Consider the following 20,139-nt stretch of genomic DNA (forward strand, 5'->3'; position numbering starts at 1 on the left):
ATTCACCTTTATTTATTTAAAACCTTACATATTTTTTATTATTTTTTTTGGCAGTGCCACGGCTTGCGGGACCTTAGTTCCCTGACTAAGGATTGAACCTGCGCCCCCTGCAGTGGAAGCGCAGAGTCTTAACCACTGGAGCGCCAGGGAAGTCCCACAAACTCACCTTTAAAAGAAGGGAGCCTCAATGATGTCTTGTATTTAAATTCCATTTCCCAATGCTTACGGTTGACATTCATCTAATTAGTGATCTGATTCAACCCAAAACGTTTTTATGGGATGCCTATTGTGTGCCCAGCAGAAATACACTTTGAAACTAAAAATCTTTTTTTATTGATTGAATTATAGTTGACTTAAAATATTATATTTGAAACTAAAAATCTTTTATATTGGATAAACATAAAGAGAATTTATATCCCAGTGTTGCAAATATTGAGTAAAGACCTTGCTGTTTCAGTAAAAATCAATTTAAAAGGATTTTTTTCCCCATTCCTTCCAAAACAACCTAGAAGATAATGGCATTTCTCCCTTAAACATTATATAAGAAAATCTCCTTTACATTAATAAAGTAAGAGACAGAAGTTTTTAATTTACATTTTTCCTTTTAGCAAAGATTTTTTTCTATTTTTATTAATTTTTAATGAAAAATAATAAATACACTTCTTACAAACAATTGAAACATTAGAAAAGGATATCCAGTGGGAAGTAGGTCCACATCTCTCAGAAGTGTTCCATGCACATACAAACAAGTGTTTTATATCAATTTGTAACTCTGTCTTTGCACATCATCTTATTCTCTGCTTTTTTTCACAGGTACCATGTATTCTTCCGTACCCTGATGTTTTTCACTTAAGTAATTTTGGAGGTTTTCCCAGAACAGTACATGTAGATCAAGCTCATTTTCAATGCTGCATGGTATTCCAGGTATGGATTTAACCATCCACTATCCATATACATTTAAGGTTTTTTTCTAGGCTTTTGATATTATAGACAGTGAGTATGTGAAATAAATGTGAATATGTGTCCTTGCACCTAGATGCTAATATCTGCAGAATAGAATCTTGAAAATAAAACCATTGTGTCCAAGAATATGGGCATCTATAATTTTGATACATGATGCCATGTTTCCCTTCAAAACGCTTGACCCAGTATGCAGTATCTCCAGAAGCGTTTGAGGGTGCCTGTTTGCCTGTATGGGTGCCCATACAGCGTTTTAGCAATTCATTCCTCACTCTATCATTAGTGTCTCCCGCTCTACTGGATCAGTCGGAATACGAACATGCTGTTGTTTCTTGCATCTTAAAAGAAAAAAAACATTTATTGGCCCCACTTGCCCAGTCCATTACAGCCCCATTTGTCTGCTTCCCTTTTGTGGCAAAACTACTAGAAAAATGATGTCTACACTTACTGTCTCTAATCCTTCTCTTCCCTCTTTTTTTTTTTTTTTTTTTTTGGTGGTACGCAGGCCTCTCACTGTCGTGGCCTCTCCCGTTGCGGAGCACCGGCTCCGGACGTGCAGACTCAGCGGTCATGGCTCACGGGCCCAGCCGCTCCGCAGCATGTGGGATCTTCCCGGACCGGGGCACGAACCCGCATCCCCTGCATCGGCAGGCGGACTCTCAATCACTGCGCTACCAGGGAAGCCCTTCCCTGTCTTCTTGAATCTTCTCCAGTTAGGACTTTCAGCCTCACCACTTTACCAAAACTGCTTCCGGCAAGTTGCCAATAACCATTGCTTCAGTAGTGGTGAATTCTTAGTCTTCATCTTGCTCTGCTTGTGAGCAGCATTTGAGAGGGTTGATCCATCCGTTTTTCTTGGACCATTTCTCGTGGCTTCAGTGATGCCACACTCTCCTTCAACCATACAAACTGCTCCTTCTCACTTTCCTTTGTTGGTTTCTTCCCATCTCCATGACGTCTTTTCTTTCTTTTTTTTTAATAAGTTTATTTATTTATGGCTGCATTGGGTCTTCGTTGCTGCGCGCGGGCTTTCTCTAGTTGTGGCGAGCGGGGGCTACTCTTCGTTGTGGTGTGCAGACTTATTGGGGTGGCTTCTCTTGTTGCAGAGCACGGGCTCTAGGGGCATGGGCTCAGTAGTTGTAGTGCATGGGCTTAGTTGCTCCACAGCATGTGGGATCTTCCCGGACCAGGGATGGAACCCGTGTCCCCTGCACTGGCAGGCGGATTCTTAACCACTGTGCCACCAGGGAAGTCCCTCCATGACATCTTGATGTTGGAGTGCCCCAGGTCCCAGTCTTTGGACCTCATCCCTGTCTGTGCCTCTCCTTTGGCAATCCAGTCTACCCACATGGCATTAAATACCTTGTCTGTCTCAAAGACCTCAAATTGTCTGGTTGGATCTGGCCTGGATCTCTCTTCTAAACACAAACTTGTGTGTTGAACCACCTACTTGATATCTCTACTTGCATATCAGAGGGATCTCAAGTTAGACATGTCTGAAGTGTGGTATTTCCCTAAAACTTCTTTCTTCCACTTGTTCACACATCACATCCAACCCACTAGGAAACCTTGTTGGCTCTACCTTCAGAATATATCCAGATTCTGTCCACGTCTTGGCACTTCCACCTGCAACACCCCGGTCCAGGCAGCTGTCATCTCTCACCTGGATTATTTCAATAACTTCCCGCTTCCATTCTCGCCGCCCCCCCCACCATCTGTTCTCCATAGCACAACACAGCAGCCAGAGTGATCTTGTTATTACCTATCAAATCACATCACCCCCTGCTCAGAACCTTTCCATGGCTCACAGAGTTTAAAGGCAGAATGTGACTCTCCCCCCACCCCGAGAACATTCCTCTCTGATCTCATCTCCTATCACTCTGCTCCTCTCTCTGCTCTAGTCCCACTGGCCTTTTTGCTGTTCTTCTGGTGCCAGTGCAGGCATAAGCTAAGGGATCTAAGGGAAGAAAAGAACAGAATCCAGAAATGGACTTATCTGTGTATTTAAATGCTTTATTTAAAATGCTTGTTTTAGCATTTACTGAAAAGGGGGGAAATGATATACTTTCCAAGAAATGGTTTTGGGACATTCAGGAATGAAATGCAGGCAGATCTAAAGTCTGAGCCTCCTGGGTGATACTCTGTGAAATTGCATTTCATTTCACCCAATCTCCTAGTTAACACTCAGAAACACAGGGGTTGTTTTGCACCCCATGAGTGTGTAGGCACGTTAGCAGACTCTCGGGAACAGACAGATGTGAGGCAGGGCCAGGAGGGAATAAAAGCCCACGAGTGTACTTCTAGGCTACAGTGGACCCCTCAGTGCTCAAGACAGTACCACCCACAGCTGCTTATCTCCTTTGGGGACCTGGGAAGCTGTGGCTGTGTCTGGGAGCACGCCGTCTTATCTCTTACCTTCTCTGTGGAGATATAACCATCTCTATGTGTTTCCACATCATTTGCCATCATAACTGGTACATTGAACAAGCAGGTCTTAGAAGGTTCAATTGCAAAGCAACATTATTTGTATTTCCAAGTATCTTCTATAATCCATTCCATGGGATATTTCTTTACCATCGCCTAGATGAAAATTCAGGCAGACCCCTGAGTTGTCTGGTGACTCTTCAATAATACAAATGGATCTGCAGTCAGTCACTTTAAATCGCAAAAACCCACTCATTTTAGTAATTAAATTCCATGTAATAATTAAAACCTTGCTTTGCAGATAAAGCTTCTCATCCTCTAAGTCTGCAGTAGGGGTGGGGTTGTGATCAGCTTTTTCTCTTTTTGTCCAAGCAGGGCTTCTCCTCGTTACCCTATTATGCTAACCACAGTTTCTGGCTTCTCCAGGATGGAGATCTGGGGAGACAGAGTGGTAAGAAGAATGGAAAAGATCTTTCCTGATTGATATTATTGTGGTCAGTCTTCTCCAGACTCGGCAGATATTTTAAGGTAACTCTCTTATGTGGGGATCCTTCAGAAACCCACCGATGAAAGAAGACACCTTCGTTAAAATAGACTTCCGGATTTCCGTCAGTGACAGGCTTCTGGAGGGGCAGAGCCAAGTGGCAGCCCTTAACAGCCAGCAGCAAGGTGGGTGCAGTTACTATAATGGGCAGAGTGTCTGCAGCAGCAGAGTATTTCAGCACACGAGAATCTTTGATGTTTGTTCATTGTCCATGGTGGCCCTGGGACCAAAACAGATCGGAATTCTACTAGGAATCACTTGATTTATGTAACTGGGAAATCTCTAGATCCAGTGACTAGAAACCTGAGTTCAATGTAGAGTCATAGCTCATCACCCAAGTCTCAGATCTGAATCGGCTGAAAGACATAGAAATGCCCGGATCACTGATTTTGCAGCTGGGTCCAAGGAGGAGTAGCAGTGACGGCACCTGGGAATTTGTTAGAAATGCAAATTTCCAGACCCTCCCCCAGCCCTACGGACGCAAACACTCTGGAGGAGGGTCCAGCACTCTTCGTTTTAGCAGGCACTTCAGCTGAGTCCTGTGCATGCTAAGGTCTGAGAACTCTGACCTTGAGAGAAGGAGAGGCTGGGAAGCCTTAGAAGGGACCCTGTAACATTGCTGTAAGTACCTAGTGTCAATCTTCCTTTAAGTCTTCTCCGGAAGATCTGCAGCCATTAACTAGGGTAACTGCAGTGAGGAAGGGGGACTGTCTAGGCCTTTGGGAAATTTCTAGACGTTAGTTCTGAGTCGATGCTAATCTGTAAAGTTCCAACATGCCTCTGGACCACGGAGAGGCGTTGGGGGTAGGGGTCTCGTGTGGTGATCAAATAATAAATGAAATTTTGGGGTGTGGCTGCCTCACAGTGGGTCTACTCACCCCCACTATGGTTACTTTCCCATCCCTGAATAGAGCTGTAATAGGTGTCCTCAGCAACTAGAAGAACCCCTGTATTGATTCCCTGACCTGGGTGATGAGCCTTATTATGGTAGGCAGGACCATGCAGAAGCCACCTGGAATTTCCTCTTCTTACCTAAGAGTAAACTAAAAGCAAGGCCACTTCCCTGGGAGAATTGCAGAGATTAGTATTTCCATCTACTATTTGAACAATACAGGGGCTGTTCCACCACATCCTCATTTAACTTATCTGTTTGGCATGACAGAAGGAAGATGGTTATTGGAGAATGACTGTGGATTCTTATGGAATCATTCAGGTACCGGACCAGATGTAGCCTCTTTACTGGATAACACAACAGTGCTTCTGGTACTTTGAAGGCAACCATTGATCTGGCGGTTGCTTTTTTTCCTCAACACCAAATTAGCAAAGATCCCCAGGTGGAGTTTGCTCCCAATTAGCAGGATCAGCAAAACACCCTCCCTGTCTTACCTCAGACCTCTGTGACTCTTCCGCTGTCTGACAACATCCAGTCTGCAGGGGCCTTGATCATCTTGATATTCCCCAGAACACCATGCTAATACATTACATTATTGACACGGCGAGGAGGAAGCAGCACATACTCTCGATGCCTTAATGAGACATATGTAGGCCAGAGGGTGGGAGAGAAACGCCAAGAAAAGTCAAAGGCCTACTACCTCAGTGAAGTTTCTAAGGGGTCCAGGGGTCTGAGAAATGTGGGCATTTCCTCTCCAAATAGAAGGGCAAATTGCTATACTTTGTATCACCTACCACTGAGAAAGAGCTACAGTGTTCTATATCTCTTGATTTTTGAGATAACATAGCCTCTTTCTGAGGGAATTGTTCAAAGCAACATTTGAGTGATCCACAAAGCTGCCGAGTTTTGTGTGGGGACCAGAGCAGAAAAAGCCTCCCTAGCAGCGTTTCTCAGCATCAGCAGTGTTGACGTTTGGGGGACAAATAATTCTTCAATGTGGGAGGCTATTTGCGAATGGTAGGATGTTGTTTAGCAGCATCCCTGGCCTCTACGTCCGGTTGTGACATCCAGAAATCTCTACAGACATAGCCAGATATCCTAGGGGGAGCAAAACTGCTGTCACTTGAGAATCCCTGGCCTACAGCATGTCTAGGTAAGCCTCGGGGTGAGTAAAGCGCTGGCTGACGCTTAACTGCAACCTCGTGAGAGACCCCCGACCCAGATCTTTCTAACTAAGCTATTCCTGGATTCCTGACTCTCAGAAACCATGAGAGATAATGAATGCTTGTTGCTAAGTTTGGGGATAATTTGTTTTGCAGCAATACACGGATCTACCAAGCCATACGGTTGGCGTACACGGCAGCAATTGTCGTCCAGTGTAGGCAGTGTACACCAGACTGGAGTTGAGCAGGTCCTGAATGTGCAGGTGAGCTCCGTGAGCAGGCAGCTCCTACTCCCATAGCATCTCCTCTTGCTGCACTGTAAGTCTCCCTCAACCCACACCTTTGTCCTTTTGGGATTGACAGATGGTGGAGGAAGAAACTGTTTGGACCAGGTTCACAGATGGTCCCTTACAATTTGAAGGCATCAGATAGATGTGGACTGTAGAAGCATTATAGCCCAAAGCAGGAATGCGGTAAGAGAAGTTCTCTCAAGGCTGAACCCTGAGCAGTTGTCCACTTTGTCTGGATGGAGAGATGGCCAGAGTAGGGGTATATGCCAATTCGTGGGTGACTAGTGGTTTGGTATATCGGTGGCACAGGAGTCTGAGGAAGACGTTTGCAGATGAATCTCTAAATATGGGCACCCTCCTATGTGAATGCTCACCGTAGGGCATCCGGAATGAGGCTCTCAGTAACCAATTGGACGGGATGCCCATTTTGTGGATGTCAGGCAGCCCCTTTCCCAGCCACCCTGAGGCTTGCTCAGTAGGCTCACGTAGGATGTGGCCATTGTGGCAGGAAGCCAAGTCACGTGTGGGCTCAACAATATGGACTTCCCCTCCGCAAGCCTGCTCTGGCTGTTGTCACTGCTGGATGCCTAAGCTGCTGACAGCAGAGACTAATGCTGAGCCCTGATGCGGCATCATTCCCCAGGGGGACCAGCCAGCCACCTAGTAGCAAGTTTATTACATTGAACTCTTTCCATTGTGGAAAAAAACGTTATTGGAATAGTCACACTCCTTGGAAAGGAAGGTTTAAATCATCTTGCCAGGAAGGAACCCCAAACAACTGAAGTGTTGGTTAAAGGCAAATGGAACATGGGTTAGACACTGGAAGAAGCTCATTAACGATTATTATTCAACTATTATCATTATCAATCAACTAGTTTTGTTACCAGTTACCAAAACAAGAACTTTTGCAACTCTGCAATTTCTCCTTTGCTTGTTAAGCATAACACTGAGTGTCGTTGGTGGTTAAATTTACAACTTAGTCTTTAGGTTAAGGAATATCCAAGGTGCTATGGTGACTAAAAGAGAAGAACTGACATCACCCAGAGCTCAATACAGTGGCTGAGGCTGCCTCCTTATAGCGGTGCCACTCTGTGTTACCCCCCTTTTGGGGACAGAGTGAGCCTACATTCATTTATATGATGTGGAGGTATGACGTTGGATGGATACAATGGAATGTGTGGATCTGAGTAGCAAAAGAATGGATATACCAGATTGTGTCTCTTGGCTGTTAGGTCCGAATTCATCCTTCTAGATACTTTCCATCCCCCTTTCAGACTCACTCATCTGGCCAATTTCATGTTAGGTTCTTCCAATGGGAGGCATAGGTAGTAGGTCCCAGTGTGAGAGAAAGAGATTAATCATTTCCCCGGCTACTGGCAGCAGCAAGATTGTGCAGCTGGGCTTGACTGCTTGTGCTACAAGCTCCACAAGCCTGGGGGTGGTTTCGGCAACACTGGCAGTAAGTAGCCACTCACAGGATCCAGCCGAGGGACAGTGGCAGCTTCCCATTCTAGGTTACAGCTGCCTCCTTTCTCTGCTCCTAGCACTTCCAGCAGTTTTTAACCAGTTGCCTACACTGCAACCTTCTCTGCTTGAAATATATATAGTGGTTTCTACTCTCCTGTTTGGACACCGAGTGCTACAGAGGTCTTTCTGTATCAGAACAAAGTCAGCTTCCTCATTCTCTAGTTTAAAAAAAGAAAAAAAGGGCATCATATTTATGTAAGAAGACCCAGATAATGGATACTTAAGTTGCTCTCAATCTTCTTTCTTCATCAGTAAGGGCAATAAGGACATTTCCATTTTAGGAAAGTATTGTCAAGGCATATATTTGGCAATGTTTGTCTCTTCCTCAATCTGGAACGATACCTGCTAAAGTTCTTATGCAGGGATCTAAATGGCTGTTATGAGATTCAACTAGACTGTAGAATCTAGAGAGTGTCCATCTGCAGCTAGTTATTTATTGCTTAATAAATATTCTAAAGTACTGTCCACATATATCCTAGTCTTATCTCTTCCAAATGAATTTCAAGCACCTTGAGGCTGGATCTTATATCACCTTTTGAATATGCTAATGGGGTGTGGGGAGAAGTTTTAGTAGTGCCTCTTCCCTTATGATTAATGTCATCTGAATGTGTCATCTGATTGGCAGTCTGGGAAGAGCCCTACATGCCTTCATGCGAATGGGGCTCAGGTTTTCTCTTGAGAAAGAAGCTGATGACACAGCTAACACTGCCACATAGCGTTGTGGCTCAGATCGAGGTCCAGTTAATTTTATTATTGGTCTTCCTCCAAATCCCTTTCCTGGAGGCAGTGCTCCTTAGAAACCATTTTCCCTTAATTATAAAATATTTAAATTGATTTGTGGGCAGTGCTCTAATTCCACCTGTGCGGCCTGTCCCCTTGGTCCACCTCGGGGCTGGAAGGCTGCCCAGCCCAGCACAATGCCCTCGTCCCCACGAGGCTGCCTCAGTCCCCATCTCAGCCATCTGATATTCTGCTTCCGCTAGACGAAAGAATGAAGGCCTCTTTAGCTCTTTGCTAACACCATCCTTCTACTCTGTTTTCTGATTGTATCTTCTTTAATTAAACAGCACTTCTGCTATCTTCTCATCTTTTAGGTATTCAGATCATTCTAGCATTCTACTTCCAGCTCTTAGATTTGAATTTTCTAAAATGGGAAAGGTTGGGTCCTGTTGACAGTTGCCATGCCAACTCCCAATCAGCCTTTTCCTTGGGAGGATTTTTCTTTAGCTGCTCTACACTTTCACAGCAACTTATAGTGTGACAGGAATCTTCAAACATTCACAAGCAACTTGGCCAATAGGGATGTGGGGCTGCAGTTCCTAAGATGAATATCCAGGCTTTTTCCAGGAGGGTTCTACTTTTATAATCTTCAACATAATCCCTTTAAAGCAAGAATCCCTGGCAAATCTAAGCTGCTATGGTATGAAAATTCTAATTAAAGGCAACAATCAAAGCTGCTTTTGGTGGTAATGCTGTTATACTGTCAACCTCATTGTCAGTCAGATTAACAAAATACACTTCTAATAACCCAGCTAATGCAGGGAGAAGTAAACAGCCAAGTCCATTTAACTCTCAGAAGCTTAAATGCTGTTAAATCACATTTCCTGTTTATGAGGCTGAATCTGAGAAGATATGCATTAATTATATTTCCAAATAGTCAAAAACATGATAAGGCATTTTTTATATTTCAGTAATAATCACACATAACAGTGATTTATGATCGCTTCTACTACAGTTAACAAAATAGTTTATACTGAACATTTAATAGATTAAACAGCAGTTATCCAAGATAAATCGTCCATTGATATGCTCATTTTCTCGATAGCCACATCCACAGGCTAAGTCCACAACTGGATCACATCCACATTTCATGGTAATTGGTTTTAAAACTATCAAAACAGGAGGAACATGGAAATTCCATCCGCAAATCCTCAACGGCCCATTGGAGATCTCTTAATGCATGTGCTTTTCTTTTCATGGGAATTCCACATGCAAGTTGTGAAGCAGAGGAAGGTGCTATTAGAAGTACCAGGTCTGACATCAACACGAATTGGTTTTACCTCTTGCTGGTATGTATTCCCTATGCTCACATTCAAAGAAAACCCAGAAAACTCTTAGATCTCCATCTGAATTTCAGTCAAAGGATTCAGTTCTGCCTCTTTCATCCCAGCCCAGTTTTCCTGTCAGGAGCACCACTGGTTTTCTCTTTAGCTGTCAGCACATTTGGAACAGATTTTTCTTTCTGGGAAAAGATTCTACAGCAGTCTAGATTTTAGTTTATAATTTCATTATAAATAAGAGAGACTTTTAAAGAGTCACTTCAGAATCACCGCACAGCTTCATCTGGGATTTGGCCAACAGTTGTTAGAGTTCTGTTAAATCAGCTTTCTTCTAACAGTGAAAAGAAGAGGTGGAAATTTTGTATTTTCTCAAATCCTCAACCACTGCATCAAATAGCTAAGAATGATTAAAAATAAAACAACATGGAGTATTTCGGGACTGTACATTCTACTTTTGTTTTGTTTCCCCAGAGATGAAGAGAATTGAGAAAATGTCATCTTAGCATATGTAATTTGAAGTCTGTCCCTTCTACCCGAGCCTAGAATCCTCTTGTTAGGCATAACATAGGGTGAGGAATATGTTGTTATTACAGACAGGGCTTAGCTTGTAGCTGACAAAGGAGTACTGCTATGACAGAAGATGGAGTTTTTACTTGTAATGGAAGAAAGGGTTGACTTTCTAAATACCTAGTGGTAGATCGAAATTTTAAAGAAAGCTAGATAAAAATCTATTTTCAGAGCCTTGTTGCTTCCTAAGAGTGAAACTAGAATTTCCCTTCTTAACCCCAAGCTAGAGAAACACTTCTGTTTCACACAAAACACCACAAATCAAATGATGGCCAGACTTTCAGTTTCCCATTAGAAAATACCTCGGTTCATTCAACAGTAAATATTAATGAACACTTGTGAAGTGCCAGCTACTCTGTTAGAAGCTGTATGAGTCCGGGGTTGAACACAAGAGACCAAAGTCCCTGTCTCTATAGAGCTCACGCAAGCTTCTCGTAAGGGCTTCTGGAGTGAATTGAAACATTAACAAAGCGTTGATATGATGAACGAACTAGTGTTCTTCACTAAATGGGTGAAGTCGCAAATGTGATAAGAATCCTAAATTTAAAAATACTACCTAAAGAACTTCTGCGACATTCTTTTCCTTTATGTAGCACCGAGGTCCCTGAACTTCGTCACTGTTGTGCTAATTGTAATGAACAGAACTTCTATATTCATTTGTCCCGTGCAAAGGGTTGTTTTCCGGAAACTATCTCGCTGAAGAGAAAAAAGTCTCTTTTCTGGGGAGGTTCAGACACGGAGCTGTAAATGATTCTGGCAGGATGAGTGCTGAAGGGAGAGGATATTAGCAATTGGAAAATGGCTTTGTTGCCAGAGGCTACATACGAAGGCATTAGAAGCCACATGATAGAATTAGACGGAGGATCTGTACAGGTCTGGTTAAGCTTAAAATGTCTAACAACCCACCAGGAATTGAGTGTAGGACAGCCTTAGAGCAGCCAAATGTACCTTTTATTATCTCTGAGAAGGGAGTCTTATTTTGAAATCCAGAATTTTGGGAGAGTGATCATGACTGAAGTCCTAGATGCTTTGCTCTAGTCCACCCACCCCACTCCTCAGTTTTGGTACCCAGCTCCATCCCACTGTGCCTTCTCATTTAAAAGAGCTCCAACCTTGAACGTCCCCATTGCTGAAAAAGGAAAGAGGAGGAGAAAGAGGAAGATAGGAAATACTTCTCTGCTACTGCAAGTGATTTGAAGGTTTGGGACTGTGCTGGGGGATGTATAGCCGCTTCTGTCCTTAGACACGTCCCAACCATCTGGTCACTTGGGCTCCCCCCTCCATCTGGCTCTAATCATCTCAGCCAAACTTAGGGTTGTCTGTTGGTGGCTGTGATTTTCTTTTCTTAAGTTTCTCATTAATTTTGTCCTGCCTTAGTTTTGTTTTCCTTTTAGTAATGCAAGTCTTGAATAAATTAATTTGTTGCTCATGGGCAAAAAAGTGGCTTCAACAACCAGCCCAAAACATCCTCAAGCTATAACAATGTTGATTCACCTGTAAAAATCTGCATTTACTCTACTCAAACCTAATGGTGTCTTCCTTTTGGGCCATGAACACACCCATTATATTTCTCCGGGGGCTAAGAGGACACCTCAGCACAGGTCCTACAGTTCTTCCAGAAAGAGCTGTCCCGAAAGCAGATGGAAGGATAGGAGGCGGCATCAGAGAAGAGCTTAGGCTTGATTTCTGTTAAGTCTTCCTGATTTTTTTTTTAAACCCATGCACATGTTTATTTAAATAGCTGAAGAGTTTATAATCCTGGACATTGAAAATAAATACATTTTCTCTTAGGTGTTTTGACTTGGTTTGAGCTATGTTTCCTTGTGTTACAAAATGGTCGGGTCTTTTAGGAAGCCACAAGTTGTAGACACTGAATTGAGCTGAATCATTTATCCAGCGAGAGCATTAGGAACAGGTGGGAGCAGTTACTAGAGGTAAAACAGAGACCCAGGAAGAACAAAATGACCCTCTAGGAAATGTTCCAATGCCTCAAGACCAGAGGGACAGGGGGAGAAGTCACAGGCACCATCTCGCTAATGATGACCACACCCTCTGCACAGGGAAGCCGAGGCATTCCCTGTATTAGAGAGCAGCGGGCATCCTGCAGCCAGGAGATCCATGCTGTCACTCTGTCTCAGTCTACAGGTTTGGTGGCCCGTAGATCCCCCTCCTCATAAAATTCACTGGCTTCTGAGCACCTCCTGTGGCCCTTAAGAAAGAATCAGCCGCTTTGTGACCACTTTGTCCAAGCTGCTGCAACCGGTTAGAGATACACTTAAGTATCACTTAAGTATCTTCAGTGAGTTAGTGGATGACATTAAAAATCGCGGTAGGATTAAGTGAAGACAACAGGACATACTGTTGTCTCAAATGCAAAAAGAAATAGGATCTACAAATAATAAATGACTAGAAGGACCAGTATTAAAAGTTTAAAATTCGTTATATCTGGGCTACGAGCTTATGGATCGTTTTTACATCCTATATTTATTCGTATTTTTATGTGTTATCTATTACTTCTCAACGTGGCATAAATAGCGGTGCTTGATGCTTGGACACCCCCCCCCCTTCAGTTAAATACTTCCTGAGCACACACAGTGCGTGGCACCCGGTGGAGGGAGCAAAGCTGAGCACGTTCCAGGGCTTTACCTTGAACTACTGCCTCCGTGAGTCTGACAGCACCGGCCCCTCCTCCAGGATGAGGTCCTGAGCTTTTATTCCCTTCACAGGCCCAGGACTCCCAGCTGGTCCTGCAGTGTTGGTAGTATACTCTCTCAGGTATGGGCGAGGCTCCCTCCTGCCCTTCCTTCAGACCCAGCTCGGATGTCAGCACATCAGGAGGGCTTTCCGGACCACCCGATGTAATCATGCCCTCACCTCCCACCACACCGGATTCCGCGTCGTGCTTTGATTTTCTTTATGGCATTTGTCAATATGTATCTCTGTAGGTATGTGTGCACTTGAACGCTGACCTGCCACCAGAATGTAATGCCTTGGAGGAGAGGTCTCCAGGCTTGCTCATTGCTATATCTCTGTCCATCTAGAACAGTGCCTGTCACATAGTGGGCACTCAATAAATACTGTTGAATTGAAGTTCTCTTCCTCAAGGGAAAAGGAGAACAGAGATGCAAAAGACATTGCTGAAGTAGAGTAAACAGGATTTGACCACTGGTTGAATCGGAGAGCAAGGCAGGAGAAGGATGGTGATTGCAAGAATGGGTGTGTTCTCAGCAGACAAAGAAAAACTAAGAGGAGCTTCTGGTTTGGAGGGAAAGAGGACCAGTCTGGACATGTTAAATCTGAGTTTCCATCCGGAGAGTTGGAGTTGTGGGTGAGAGGCTCTGAAGAGAGGTCATGACTTTGCCATGGTAGAAAGGGAATATGGGCAGTGATGTTGCAGCAGCATGTTGGGGTGAAGGAAGAAAACAGGGATACACTGTCGGATCTTTTTGATTGTCTCAGTAGACTAGGAGGCAAGGCCACTCGCTGAGAGTAAGGAGAGCAGTCAGTGTGTCATTTGGAACTTGAGCCCAGGCACAGTTTGAAACAACTGCTCTGGTGAACATACAGTCAACTCCTGAGGAACAGCAGGGCAGACCCATGTAGTTTTTCTCTCCAATAAATATAGAATCCTTTTATAGTGGTTTTATGAAAACTATTCAGGAAGATGTGAGAAGGAATAGCCTTGACATTGTATATCCATTTTGAGGCATATATTAGTTTTATCACTCTCTTTGTTTTCTGCTAGACAGTTTTTTTTACATATTGTTATGCCTTTCATTAGGAATTTGTTTTGGGGAATTTATTAAGATGCCAGAATCCTTCAACATCATAAACATGGAAAAGTAGCAACTATTCATTGCCAACATTCCCAACTCCTCTGCTGTCTTTCCCAGTGTTGAACATCTGTCCCCAGGGAAGCCCATCATCACCTCCCCTCCACTCCTAATACCAAGCTGTTTTCTTTACTCGGTGGCTTTGGGCAGAGGGGAGAAAGAGCTCATCATGAAGACCGGTGGTACTTGGGCCTTCCAGGCCACTGTTGCATCGAAAAGGGGAGCAGGGGAGAAAGGGGGACCCTAAAATCCATCTGTCTGGGGAGGGCACCACATGCTACCCTGGTGGTTCAGGACCCACCCCTATGTACCTCCTTTTGGTCTTTTCCAAGCATGCCTCCCCTATCTCTCTAGATCTGATCTCTTGTTTTTATTTGATGGTACCTCTGTTGGGAATTTAGGGATTTGTGTGGAGTGAGAAGCAGGAAATAATAATAATAATAATTTACATTCCCACCAACAGTGCAGGAGGGTTCCCTTTTCTCCACACCCTCTCCAGCGTTTACTGTTTGTAGACTTTTTGATGATGGCCATTCTGACCAGTGTGAGGTGATATCTCATTGTGGTTTTAACTTGCATTTCTTTAACGATTGGCACTAGTGTTTTTAAACCACCCAATTCCAGTTTTCATAACTGGGGGTATGCTAATAACTCAAGCTTATTGAATTCTTTTTCTTGTCTTTGTAATGTTTCCAAATTGAATATGTGACTAACAACTCCTTTTACTCTACTTAAGCCCAGGGAGAAAAAATTCCACTAAGGAGTTGAAAATCCCAGAAAATTTGGAATAGGGGTTCAAAATCACATGCTCCCTGGGCTGGTGCATCTTTTTACTCTCTGACCACCCAGCAAGGGAAGAATATGATCTAGAAGCAAAGCTACATGGAGTTTGGTTTATTTAAGAGGCCAAAAGAGAACTACATCTCTCAGTGCATAAGAAACTAGAACTCTTAAAGACCTTAGAACTAGAACTCTTAAATATCCTTAGAACCTGTTAGGTTCTAGGCTAACAAATGTTAAGGTTTTTCAGGGGTAGAAGGAGCTCATTCGAGGGAGCCGTGTCTTATTAGAGATCCCTTTCCCTCTGTCCCTCACAGCGCTACCCAGGAAAGTATATGCTGGTGAAATTTCACCCTGAACAAACAATTTACTAAACAAAATCCCTCTCCACTATTCCCTCTGTCCTGCCCAAGATCAGCTTCAATTTTCCAGTGCAACACCACTCCCAGTCTTTTTTTTTTGGATAGAATTGATGTATTTTTTTCACTTTTGTTTATTTTTGCCCCAAAGCTTTTGGCATTTCCCTCCAGTGAGTCACACTCTGGGACCATCTCAAAATGACCTCCTTACAGGATGTTTCTCTTCCCCGGGGAGATGGGAAATTGGTATAAGACAGCCTGTCCCAATATGTTACTGTACAGTGTGTGGGGATTTCAATAAAGAAATGCCATTTCACATGCCACCAAAGCCACTTGATGGATGGACTTACAGGCAGATAGCCTTCGAAATCTTTCCCCAACTCTATAGAGACAAGATGGAAAAACGAAAGCATGGTCGTTAGGGGTTTACTCAAATCAGTTGAATATGGGAATCAGTCCTTCTGCTTTTTCCATCACAGAAGTTTAGAGTATAGTTCTTTGAGAATTTAGATTTTGTAACAAAATAATTGAACTATCAGGGGTGGGAGGATAAAAACAGGAGGAGAGAAGGCAGGGGTGCCCAGAGCCTCACCATTTCCCCAGCACACTTGCGCTCATGCTTTAGGCAAGGTCAATGCTACTCTTGACCTCTGGACCTCCAGCCTTCCTCCACCCCTCAGTTTGGAAAACTTCTCCTCCCCAGGAATAATTCATCACTCCCTATTCTCTGCTCTCAGAGCGCTTTGTACCTTCCTCTACGAAAGCACTTAGCACTCTGGGACTATGGTTATTTGTGCAGTGGTTACCCACCTTCCCTCTCCCATGCTCCCCTCTCCCCAGTTAGAGGGTCTCAGAGGCAGGGGAGTGTTGGCAAAAATTGTCTCTGTATCTTTAGCACCCAGAACAGGTCCTGTCACCTATGAGGTTTAATATGGCACATCCTAGTGCAACCATGATGGCAGCCATGATGGGGCCAGGGATCCAGGAGAATCTCTATTCATAATGTTGATGTATCTAGTTTTCCTGTTCTCTTCCAACAATGCTCCCCCTTCCCCCTCCACAATTCTGTCAGGCACTCACTTCCCTTCTCCCCTTGGATTCATGTAAGAAAATTTTAAGTATCAGCAAAGATTCCTAGATGTACATGTGAGTTTTGATTATAAATATTCATTGGGAAATAAGGAAGATTAACAGTGTGTATTCCCACTGTATGTCAAAAGGTAGAGTTGGCTTTACTCTTTCTACTGAGCTTTGACTTCTGCATATGGTGGACGTTTTTTGGCTCTGGGCTGCCTGGCATCCGGGCTTCCTTTCTTCTAGTAACAACACCTTGTTTTGATTTTTTTCGGTGGGGCGGTAATTGTCTTCCCCCATTGGGTGCAGTCTTAGTGGTACTGAGTTCAAGGTAGCCCACCCTCCCTTAGCCTGGGATGAGTTATCAGTGGTCACCACTGGTATGGTGTGGAGTTGGGGAGGGGATGTTTTTACTTAACTTTTGCAATAAACAATTTGCAAATTAAAGATTTAAGAAAAAGAGTAATATTGACCCAAAAGATCTGGCTAGATGCAACGAATTTTCCTGTTAAATCCGTTTGAACAGCAACCACAGGCCTGGCCTCTTCTACTCAATTGCAGAGCCCAGGGGAATGCAGACAGCCCACGTCACACTCCTGAAGTTGCCAAAATTCCCTTTAAAATGATCCAACAGATGTCCTTCCTTGGGGTCGAGCAGATATAAATCACAATGGTCTGCTTTCAATTCCTAACTCGGTGTCTTAGGGGCAGCAAAATCAATCACTCTCAGGTTTGTTTTCTGAATGTTTTTTAAATCTTCCAAATTATAATAGCAATAACCATTACAGTATGCAAGAAAAGGTAATCTGAGCAGGTAGTTGTATTTCATCCCAGGGTACAAACTTCCTTTGTGATGGTGGAGTTGAATGGGCCCCCATCACTCATCTTTGCAGCTAGTCCCATGGACCAGAGAGCAACCCCGAAAGTGCTCAGCATGAAGAATGAAATGGTTTCTGAACTTAGAACCAGGGGCTTACATGGCATAAATATCGATACGGCCATGCCCACATACCATCAGCAGTAAGAGGAGGGGTCTTGTCATTCACAGGAAGATAGAAAGGGAATGCCAGACTTTCCCAGACAAATCAGGGCTCAAGTCAAGCAGTTTATTCCAGGATCTGTCTTTGGTTTCTGGCCTTATCTACCACGTTTCTGGTAGCATGAGAAAAGATGGCTAAAGAACTTCATATACATAAGTAATTAAATGAAAGCTCTTAGTACTTTCCAGAGAATCAGGATTCCAATTTAAACTAGTTCCTCTTGGACAACATCTAGTTTCCTATAATCTGGTGTATGTAATATTTAAAAATAAAGCCCATTTTAAATTCTGGTATACACTGTAACCCCAAATGGGGTCACCTGACACTTACCCATTGATGTCATCAGGTGAGAAAGCTTCAGGATCAGGAGGCAGGGTGACTTCTCTGTGGAAAAAGGATGGAGTTTAAGGAGAGACACATGAGTTTGAATCTGGACTGGCTCTGCCATTGGCTGTAGGAACCTCAGGCAGGTCTCTCTGTATCAATGAAGTTCCATGACCTCCTCTGTGAAATGGGAAAACCATCTACCTGGTGATGTCTTGGTGAACATCTGGCACATTTTAGGGGCTTAAAAAGAATAGCTGTTATTATTACTTCTGATTCACAGAATTAGGTGTCTACAGCTGAAATGAATCCCCAGGGAAGGCCTATTTCGCCCCGTGGTAACAACCTCTTAGAGGTTGAGGCTGGGCCTTCCAGACCTACTCATGGGCCTCCCAATAGACTTCCACTGCAACAGAAATGCTTTTCTGCCTCTTTACAATTGCAACCCAAAGGTCAAATCAAGTCACTCCCCACCCCACCCCGCAGCACAATGCAACGACAGCATTCAGCAAGCTCCCCCTGCCCTACTTTGTGTCTAGTGGGGGTGGGGAGGGCAGGGCTAACACTGCTTCTCATTCCAGATTCTGCAGAACTCTTCACTTCTCTGATCTCAGGAGACATGTTGCCAGGGTCTCCCTCTTTCACCTCCTCAAACCCCACCTTTTCTTGAATTTTTTGCAGCATCTCCTCTCCACTGTCAGGCCGCCCAGGGAACCCAAACACTCTTCCTCTGGCCTTCTGCTGAGCAGACTTAGCCATGGACCTATCCTCAGGGCTCTGCTTCCACAGAAACATGACCCAAAAGGCAATTCTTTCTCTGAGAGCCTGGGGCCAGATTTTTAATATTTACATATATAACATAAGCACAAAATGGTATAAAAATCAAAATATACTTAAAAAATTGTCTCTTTCACACCCATGCCCAGTAACACATTGTCGACACTTCCTCCCCTACCGTTATTGGTTCCTTGTTTATCTTTCCAGAGGCTCTATTCCTTACAAAACTTCTGTGTGTCTCTCTCCCTCCCTTATTTATTTATTTGTTTGATTTTATTTCCCTTCCTTCCTTTCTCCCTTCCTTTCTTATAAATGAAACATACTATATTTTTAGATGCCTTGCTTTTTTTAACTTAACAAAATCAGTGCATAGTTTAAGGCCACTGTTAAATGTAGACTTTTTCTGTCCTCTCAGTGTTCTCCAAACCTTTATGCTATGTCACCCCTTTTGTTAAAAAATTGCTGAAGGCATACCAAAATATGTATAATTATTCACTCATTTATAAAGTATAACCATGCCACTACTATACTAAGAACATTTATACTATGAAATATTAATTAAAATGGAAACTTTAAAATGATAAAGGATGACATTTTAAATACTTAATTCTTAAAAATTGATTTTTAGTAGTACAAAATATTTATACTTTCTAAAATATTACTGTTAGTATTTTTAATAGGAGCAATGTGTTGAATATGCTTTGTCATGTTTGAAAATCTTGGATTACCCTTTTGTGAGATAACATTCAAATGTCTGGTTATATGTTCAGTTTATTTTGACACTTGGTCTCCAAGTCCATCAGAGCTGAAAAAGACACATTCCAGAGATGTAGATCCAAATGGAAGCAATACCTCATTAGATGAGCTTGATTAACTCCCAACATGCATTTTTCAATCCCATCTTTTATGTAAAGACATTTGTTGAAATTTTTCCTCAGTTAAGGATTTTTTTTTTTTTTTGGTAATGCACACACAGTAAATGGAAATATTTCCAAACATCTGTTTTCAAAATGCTCTTGCCATAGATTAAATTTCTTTTGAAAAGAAATTACATTCTCACTAATTTTTAAAGTATCACTTCTACCTTGAAAGGGCAGATTATGTGTTTACTTTTTTAAAAAATATCTGCTAGATGACATACTAACAATAGCCACTCACTCATCTGCAAGCCTCGTCTTTCTGTCAAAGAAAGAAAGAATGCAGGACCCATTCTCAGGTTCTACAGCTCCTTTAAATACACTGCCCTGAGATAGCCCATGTGGTACGAGAGACTGACCCGGCCATTTCCCATCGCATGGCAAAGAGTTATAGAGATCCTACTATTTGAAGACTTTGTTTTTATGAAATGAACCACAATGATAACATCCTACAGGCGTGTACGTCGCAGTCACGGGCAGTATGCTGGACCCAGAAGCTTGAGAAGATGCCTCACCTGTCCTCACTATAATTCCCCTTGTTTATATAAGTTGTCTGCTTGCAGTAACGGCAGTCATGTGACACTTTCTGCCTGTCTCTTGTCTGGACT

At 43.1% G+C, this 20,139-nt stretch overlaps 1 long non-coding RNA gene across 5 annotated transcripts in view; it reads left to right on the plus strand.

Annotated features, from left to right (window-relative positions):
- The window catches only part of LOC137229140 (uncharacterized), a 40,840-nt gene that overhangs the window by 17,974 nt on the left and 2,727 nt on the right, over positions 1–20,139 (plus strand). For 2 of the 5 annotated variants that reach the window (XR_010945557.1, XR_010945556.1), the window contains exons 3-8: positions 814–924; positions 3,811–4,549; positions 5,091–5,973; positions 6,140–6,246; positions 9,797–9,869; positions 17,860–17,979. This is a non-coding gene — a long non-coding RNA (uncharacterized lncRNA). The remainder of the gene's footprint in view (positions 1–813; positions 925–3,810; positions 4,550–5,090; positions 5,974–6,139; positions 6,247–9,796; positions 9,870–17,859; positions 17,980–20,139) is intronic. The other 3 variants (XR_010945559.1, XR_010945560.1, XR_010945558.1) reach the window with 3 other exon arrangements.

This window comes from Pseudorca crassidens, chromosome 8 (genome assembly GCF_039906515.1).
Source record: "Pseudorca crassidens isolate mPseCra1 chromosome 8, mPseCra1.hap1, whole genome shotgun sequence".
NCBI lineage: Eukaryota > Metazoa > Chordata > Mammalia > Artiodactyla > Delphinidae > Pseudorca > Pseudorca crassidens.